General features: G+C 45.9%; 1 long non-coding RNA gene across 2 annotated transcripts in view; it reads right to left on the bottom strand.

Moving 5' to 3' along the window:
* LOC122541961 overlaps positions 1-5,672 on the bottom strand; it is a 33,150-nt gene extending 27,478 nt beyond the window's left edge. For both annotated transcript variants that reach the window (XR_006309726.1, XR_006309725.1), the window contains exon 1: positions 5,601-5,672. This is a non-coding gene — a long non-coding RNA (uncharacterized LOC122541961). The remainder of the gene's footprint in view (positions 1-5,600) is intronic.
* Between the last annotated feature and the right edge of the window lie 2,474 nt (positions 5,673-8,146).

The following is an 8,146-nucleotide window of genomic DNA, read 5'->3' as shown; positions in this document are numbered from 1 at the left end:
CCACGCCTCCTCCCCTACACACACACCCTCCCCACAGTCCCCTCCTCAACTCCCCACAGTCCCCTCTCTCACACTCTTTCCAGTCCCAGCCACATGCCCCTTCTCCTAATCCTCTCCATCGCCCCCCTGGACGGGTCATTCTGGGGGAGGAGAGCAGGGGATAAAGCAATGCCAGCAAGTTGCAAAGGGACTGAGATTGTTTTCGTGCCAAAGAAAGAGTTATTGACAGAACCGAGAAAAGGGAATTAGAAACCGAGGGAGAGGAACATTACGGGGGAGTGGAGAGGCTGGACAGGCTGGATGTGATTTGTTGGAGTCTCTAAGGACTCTTGTTGCCTGTGTGTGTCTAATTGAATGCGTGAAGAGGTTGAGTTACACACTGATGGAAGCACAGCAGTCTGGACCAATAAGCACACGGCTACAGAACATTATGTCAAGTCGGGAAGCTGGCACTGAATAAATACTGTGTTTGCTGCCCACTCCCACTCACTCTCTTCCAACACAGCTCAGGCTGCACCAGCACAGTCCTGCAAAGGTCCCAGTAACCACATTCCAGACTGGGGGAGTTTCACTCTCCTCACTCTATTCCTAGGGAATCAATTTCTGTTTAATCCCCATTGACATCCCCCCAGAGACACAGCCATAAGACTATCCAACTGCTCCCAAATTAGCGACACTCAGTAGGTGACACACTCAATTAGTGTGTGCCACACTTACTCAGTGGGTGTCCCACTCACTCAGTAGGTACCACACTCAGTGGGTGTCCCACTCACTCACTCAGTAGGTACCACACTTACTCAGTGGGTGTCACACTCACTCAGTAAGTACCACACTCAGTAGGTATCACACTCACACTGAAGGTTGTGGCTCCCCCAGGTTCCAATCCAGAGACCTGTGTACAAACTCCACCCTGACACAGCCAGTGTGATTATGGAGGGAGATGTGCATTGAGTTTTAAATGAGATATTAAACTGATATCACTGGGCTCTCATAGAATCATAGAGCTGTACAGCACAGACAGACGCCTTCTGGTCCAACCCGTACATGCGGACCAGATATCCTAAATCAATCTAGTCCCATTTGCCAGCATTTGGCCCATATCCCTCTAACCCCTTCCGATTCAAAAACCCATCCAGATGCCTTTTAAATGAGCAGCACGGTGGCTCAGTGGTTAGCACTGCTGCCTCACAGCGCCAGGGTCCCAGGTTCGATTCCAGCCTTGGGCGACTGTCTGTGTGGAGTTTGCACATTCTCCCCGTATCTGTGTGGGTTTCCTCTGGGTGCTCCGGTTCCCTCTCACAGTCCAAAGTTGTGCAGGTCAGGTGAATTGGCCATGCTAAATTGCCCCAAGTGTTAGGTGCATTAGTCAGAGAGAAATAGGTCTGGGTGGGTTAATCTTCGGAGGTTCGGTGTGGACTGGTTGGGCCGAAGGGCCTGTTTCCACACTGTAGGGAATCTAATCTAAATTTTGTTATTGTACCAGCCTCCACCACTTCCTCTGGCAGCTCATTCCATACACACACGACCCTCTGTGTGAAAATGTTGCCCTTTAGATCTCTTTTAAATCTCATCTGGATAAAAAAGATTTTACTGCCATTGTTCTGAAAGAGAACTGGGGTCTTCTCCACAGCATTTTCTGCTGGCATTTATTCCTTGGCCAACCTGACTGGAAACAGTTTATTCAGCCATTACCACTTCAAGCATCTTGATTGTTGTTGGAGCTGTCCCCATCCAGGCAAGTGGGGAGTATTCCATCACACTCCTGACTTGTGCCTTGTAGATGATGTGCCTGTGTAGTCAGGAGGTGAGTTACTCGCAGCCTCTGACCCATTCTTGTAGCCACTCTGTTGATGTGATGAGTCCAGTTGAGTTTCTGGTCAATGGTAACCTCCAGGATGTTGATAGTGGGGGATTCAGTGATGGTAACACCATTGAATGTTAAGGGGCGATAGTTAGATTGTGTCTTATGGTGATGGTCATTGCCTGGTAGTTTGTGTTTTCGGGATCCTTGAGGGGGAGGGGGAGCAGGCCCAAGTCATGATCCACATTGGGAACAATGGCAAAGGTAAGAAGAAAGGTAGGGATCTTAGGCAGAAATTCAGGGAACTAGGGTGGGAGAAGAAGGTTTATGTGAGGATGAGGCGGGAAGGCACAGTTAAAGCTCTTGAGAGTTATAAGTTAACCAGGAAATATCTAAAGAGAGAGCTAAGAAGAGCCATCAGAATTTGTTGGCAGATAAGATCAAGGAAAACCCTAAGGCCTTCTATAAGGTATATCAGGAATAAAAGAATGACTAGAGTAATATTAGGGCCAATTGAAGATAGTAGTGGGGAGTTGTGCGTGGAATCTGAGGACATAGGGAAAGCGCTTAATGAATACTTTTTGTCAGTATTCACACTGGAAAAGGGCAATGTTAGTGAGAATATGGAGATACAGGCTATGAGATTAGATCAGATCGAGGTTGACAAAGAGGAGATTTTAGCAATTTTGGAAGATCTGAAAATAGATCGGGTGGGATTTGTCCTCGGATTCTCCAGGAAGCCTGGGAGGAGTTTGCTGAGCCTTTGGCTTTGATCTTTATGTCATCACTGTTGACAGGAGTAGTGCCAGAAGACTGGAGGATAGCAAATTCCTCTTGTTTAAGAAGAGGAGTCGGGACAACCCTGGTAATTCTAGGCCAGTGAGCCTTCCTTCGGTTGTGGGTAAGGTGTTGGAAAGGTTATAGAGATAGGATTTATAATCGTCTGGAAAGGAATAAGTTGATTAGGGATAGTCAATATGGTTTTGTGAAGGGTAGGTCATGCCTCACTAACCTTATTGAGTTATTTGAGAAGGTGACAAAACAGCTGCATAATGTGGTTGATGTATTGTCTATGGACTTCAGTAAGGCGTTTGATAAGGTTCCCTACAGTAGACTACTGCACAAAATACGGAGATTTGGAATTGAAGGTGATTTAGCAGTTCGGATCAGAAACTGGCCATCTGAAAGAAGATAGAGGGTGGTGATTGATGGGAAATGTTCATCCTGGAGCTCAGTTACTAGTGGGGTACTGCAAGGGTCTGTTTTGGGGCCACTGCTGTTTGTTATTTTTATAAATGATTTGGAGGTGGGTGTAGAAGGATGGGTTAGTAAATTTGCAGATGACACTAAGGTAGGCAGAGTGTGGATAGTGCTGAAGGATGTTGTGGGTTACAGAGGGACATAGATAAGATGCAGAGCTGGGCTGAGAAGTGGCAAATGGAGTTTAATGCAGAAAAGTGTGAGGTATCTCACTTCAGAAGAAGTAACAAGAATGCAGAGTGCTGGGCTAATGGTAAAATTCTTGGCAGTGCAGATGAACAGAGAGGTCTCGGTGTCCAGGAGCATAAATCCCTGAAAGATGCCACCCAGGCTGATTGGGTTGTTCAGAAGGTATATGGTGTGTTGGTGATTATTGGTAGGGGGATCGAGTCTCAGAGCCATGAGGTCATGCTTCAGCGGTACAAGACACTGGTAAGGACACACCTGGAGTATTGCGTGCAGTTCTGGTCACCGCATTATAGGAAGTATGTGGAAGCTTTGGAAAGGGCTCAGAGGAGATTTACTAGGATGTTGCCTGGTATGGAAGGAAGGTCTTACAAGAAAAGGCTGAGGGAACTGAGGCTGTTTTTGTTGGAGAGGAGAAGGTTGAAGGTGGCTTAATCAAGACGTATAAGATAATCAGAGGGTTAGATAAGATGGACAGTGAGAGCCTTTTTCCTCCGATGGTGAAGGCTAACACAAGAGTGACATAGCTTTAAAATTAAGGGGTAATAAATTCAGGACAGATGTCAGAGGTAGTTTCTTTACTCAGAGAGGAGTAAGGGTGTGGAACGGCCTGTCTGCAACAGTAATAGACTCACCGACATTAAGGGCATTTAAATGGGCATTGTGGCCATACATATGAATAATAATGGAACGGTGTAGGTTAGATGGGCATCAGGTTAATTTCACAGGGCGGCGCAACATTGAGGGCCAAAGGGCCCGTACTGCGCTGTAATATTTTATGTTCTATGTTCATGAAATGAATGTGAAATGGCAGCATGAGAAAACTCACTAAGCCTCACAGAGAGAGCTCCTTCATAAAAATCAACGAAACTGACTCAAAGCAAAACCTGAGATAGAGCCCAATGTGTTCCACATCCCTGGACATCCTCTTCCAGTAGAAGTCTACCCACCTCAGTCAGTCTCAGACAAAATATAGCAACCTCTGGTAGAAAGTTTATCAGGATCATTCACAGGTGGTTTGTGTATATACCATCAGGCTGCAGCCTGAGTTGTATTTTTGCCTCTGCTAATATCTGTTACCTTCCTCCACACACTCCTGCCCCTGAATCAGGAGAAAGTGAGGACTGCAGATCGTGGAGATCGGAACTGAAAATGTGTTGCTGGAAAAGCGCAGCAGGTCAGGCAGCATCCAAGGAACAGGAGAATCGACATTTCGGGCTTGAGCCCTTCTTCAGGAATGAGGGCCAGTTGTGTTCCTACTTTGAAAAGTTGTGATGGAGGTATTTACATTCTCGAAGGGGCTTAAATAGAGGAAACAAGGAGAAGCTGTTCATAATGGGTCAAGGGAGAACAGTCTGAGCACTCTGCTTTAGGGTCAAAGAATCACAGGCAGCACGGGGAAACATGTTTTTGAGCATCCCATGATTCAATGGCTCTGATTGAGAGCGAGGTAGAACCTGATCCAAGAGCAAAGAATTAGACAAATGTTGGAGAAGTTGCAGATGTTTGAGGAAAGTGTGAGAGAGTGGGAATAATTGGGCTGCTCTTTGAAAAGAGCTGTAGATAACTTGAAGAGCTTAATGTCCTCCTGCTCTACTGCACCATTTTATGATATTTTAAATTTGTTCTTTCATGGTGTATGGGCCTCACTGGACAGACCAGTGTCAGATGCCCATCCCTAATTGCCCTTTGTACTCTGTGGCTTGCTGGGATAATCTGAGGCACTTCAGAGTGAACCCGACTGCTATGGATGTGGAATATGTATGGGCAAGACTGGGTAAAGACAGTGAACCAGACGGACTTTTACAACACTCAAGGCAGAAGTGGGTACTGCAGATGCTGGAGATCAGAGCCATTCCTGATGAAGGGCCTTTGCCCGAAACATCGATTTTCCTGCTCCTTGGATGCTGCCTGACCTGCTGTGCTTTTCCAGCACCACTCTAAACTTTTACAACACTCAGTGATAGTTAACAGCTACACAGCTATTAGCTCATTTTTGAACCAATCTGTTCTGAGATTATCTTATACGCCTCTACAGCAGGTGGGACTTGAACCTAAATTTCTTGGTTAAAAGGCTGGGATACTACCATTGTCCCACATGAACCCATTCCACCCTTGATTTTTTTAACTAGTCTGTTCAGAGATATTATTACACCCCTGTGGAGCAGGTGGGACTTGAACCCACACCTCCTAGTCCAGAGTATGAAACACTATCACTGTGTCACAAGAGACCCCCACCCCATTCCAGCTTTAATATTAATTGAATTAAATTTCCACCACTTGCCAGGGTGGCAGTTAAACCTGTGCTTCAAGGACATTAATCTGTGCTTGGTTCTTATGCCAGTGACATTACCTGTTTCCCAATTTCTCCATGGTCCTGGGTTGGTTGGAGTATCGTTGTGCAGTCTACATGATTGAGAGCTCCTTCCAGACTCAGCCCAGTGTTCTCAGCTCTCCAGGTTAAAGTCCTTGGCAATAATTATACACTGAACCATATAAATTTGGATGAGTGTTCTCAGCCCAGGCTCATTGGCTTTCAGAGAGCAGACTACAAGTGATGGGAAGCAATTAAAACAGGGAGTGTTGTTAGAGCTGCCCCCATTCAGGGGAATATTCCATCACACTCCTTGTGCCTTGTAGATGGTGGACAGGCTTTGAAGGGTCAAGAGGTGAGGTATTTGCTGCAGGATTCATAGCCTCTGACCTGCTCTTGTAGCCACAGTATTTATATGGCAATATCAGTTCAGTTTCTGTTCAGTGGTCAACCCCCAGGATGCTGCGAGTGAAGGGTTCAGTGATGGCAATGCCATTGAATGTTTAGATTGTCTGTTAGTGGAGATGGCCATTGCTTGCTCCTTGTGCAAAACAAATGTTACTTGGCATTTACTATCCCAAATCTGGGTATTGACATAAGTAACAAAATATTTGGGGCTCATTTCTTCCATTTGCTTTCTCCCTCTGAACTACTTGTTTGTAACTGCGAATAAAAACCGTCAGCTTCAGATGAACAGGGCTGTTTTATCAATCCCACAATTACCACACTTGCTAATTCATCCTGTCATACACCGAGTGTTCCCACTTGAACTGATTCTTCTTTTGAAGCTGATTGAAGAATCAGTGGGGATTTGGCACCTTCAGAGGGAAAATAAATTTCAAAAAGTAAAAGGACAAGTATAAAGGAAAAGAAACAGATTTCTTTCTGTTGGAATTGAGAAAGGCTGGAGCCGGCTATCACTGGAATAGACCAAGGTCTGTCTAGCTTCCCTTACCATCTTGGGGTAGTTAAGGCATCCCAAAGCATTCCCATCATTTAGGAACTTGGCTTTAGATTGTGAATTAATCCTGGCCAGTTCACTATCTCACAGAAGATACCCTTTTGCTCAGTGCTTATACATCATTCTAAACTCTTTTCAAAACAACTATATCTTTCCAGATAATGTGGCACCTAGAACTATACGCAGTACTCCAGCTGAGGTCTAACAAGTGTCTTGTCCAAGTTCAATATCACCTCTTGTACTCTCTGCTGCTATTAAAAAGCCAAGGATAACATAGCTTTATTCACTGTTCTTTCCACCTTCCATGATCCACACACACACACCCCAAACCTCTCTAATCCTGTACCCTCTCTTTTATATTATCTTTCGATGATCTTCTGACCAAAGTGTATCACCTTACATCTGGCACCGATCGGCCCACTGCACCAACAACCTCTGGAGTTCCAGACTGTCCTCCCAGTTAATAATTCACCCAAGTTTCATGTCATTTGCAAACATGAACGCTTTGAACATACGTTCTGTGATTATCAAACCCTGGGGTGGGACTTGAACTTGGAACCTCTGACCCCGAGGAAGCGACACTACCCACTGCTCTGCCTGTAAACTGATGGGAAATTGAGCTGGGAGATGGTTCTGACCTGAGGCAGCCTGGCAAGGTTCTGCTTCGCTGCTTGCCCTTTGGCTGGAGAATTGCTTCAAGTAATAATGTATAAAGTTTTTAAAGAGTGGAACTCGACGTCTTCAGAGGGGAAATAGATTTTGTAATGAAAAAAGGAAAATGTAAAGGTAAAGGAATGGACTTCCGTGGATCGTTCTTCCATGGAGATAGGACAGATGCAATGGGTCGAATGGCCTGTGTTATAAAGCATGGCAGCAGACAAGATAACTCAGACCCAGGAGATGGGACTAGAATGTGAATTAACACTTTACATTGTGAAGATTAGCTGATCCTTCACCCCCCAGCCCTACCACTCTCTGTCTGAGTAACTATCATGGCCAATAAACGACAGATCAAATTCCTCTGTCCTTGTTTCAAAATACTTTGCCAATCGAGGGATTTAGTCTCTGCCTGTGTATCGATGCCTTGTAGCCGCAGTAGAGAGGGAGACGGCTGCGGTAATACAAATATAGACAGTACCATTCATCATAGTCACTGGGAGGACTCTTGCCAGCAAACACTCCTGATCCATTTTCCAAATGTAACCCTTGTACTGCTGGACTGGCTGGAACCCAGAGGAATGTAACTGGGACTCTGAATGTGCGTGTCTGTGTGTGTCTGTTTGTGTGTGTGTGTGACTGTGTGTCTCTGTGTGTGTGTGTGTGTGTCTGTTTGTGTGTGTGTGTGACTGTGTGTCTGTGCCTGTTTGTGTGTGTGTGTGAGACTGTGTGTCTGTGTGTGTGTGTGCATGTCTGTGTGTGTGTGCATGTCTGTGTGTGCGCGCGTGTGTGTCTGTGCGCGCGTGTATGTCTGTGCATGTCTGTGTGTGCGCGCGTGTCTGTGTGTGTGCATGTGTCTGTGTGCGCATCCGCATGTGTGCGCGTGTCTGTGTGTGCGTGTGTCTGTGTGCTCGCGCTTGTGTCTGTGTGTGTGCATGTGTCTGTGTGTGCGCGCGTGTCTGTGTGT

This window comes from Chiloscyllium plagiosum, chromosome 39 (assembly GCF_004010195.1).
Source record: "Chiloscyllium plagiosum isolate BGI_BamShark_2017 chromosome 39, ASM401019v2, whole genome shotgun sequence".
In the NCBI taxonomy this organism is placed as follows: domain Eukaryota; kingdom Metazoa; phylum Chordata; class Chondrichthyes; order Orectolobiformes; family Hemiscylliidae; genus Chiloscyllium; species Chiloscyllium plagiosum.
The sequence above is the reverse complement of the archived record's forward strand: the minus strand, read 5'-3'. Positions and strand labels throughout refer to the sequence as shown.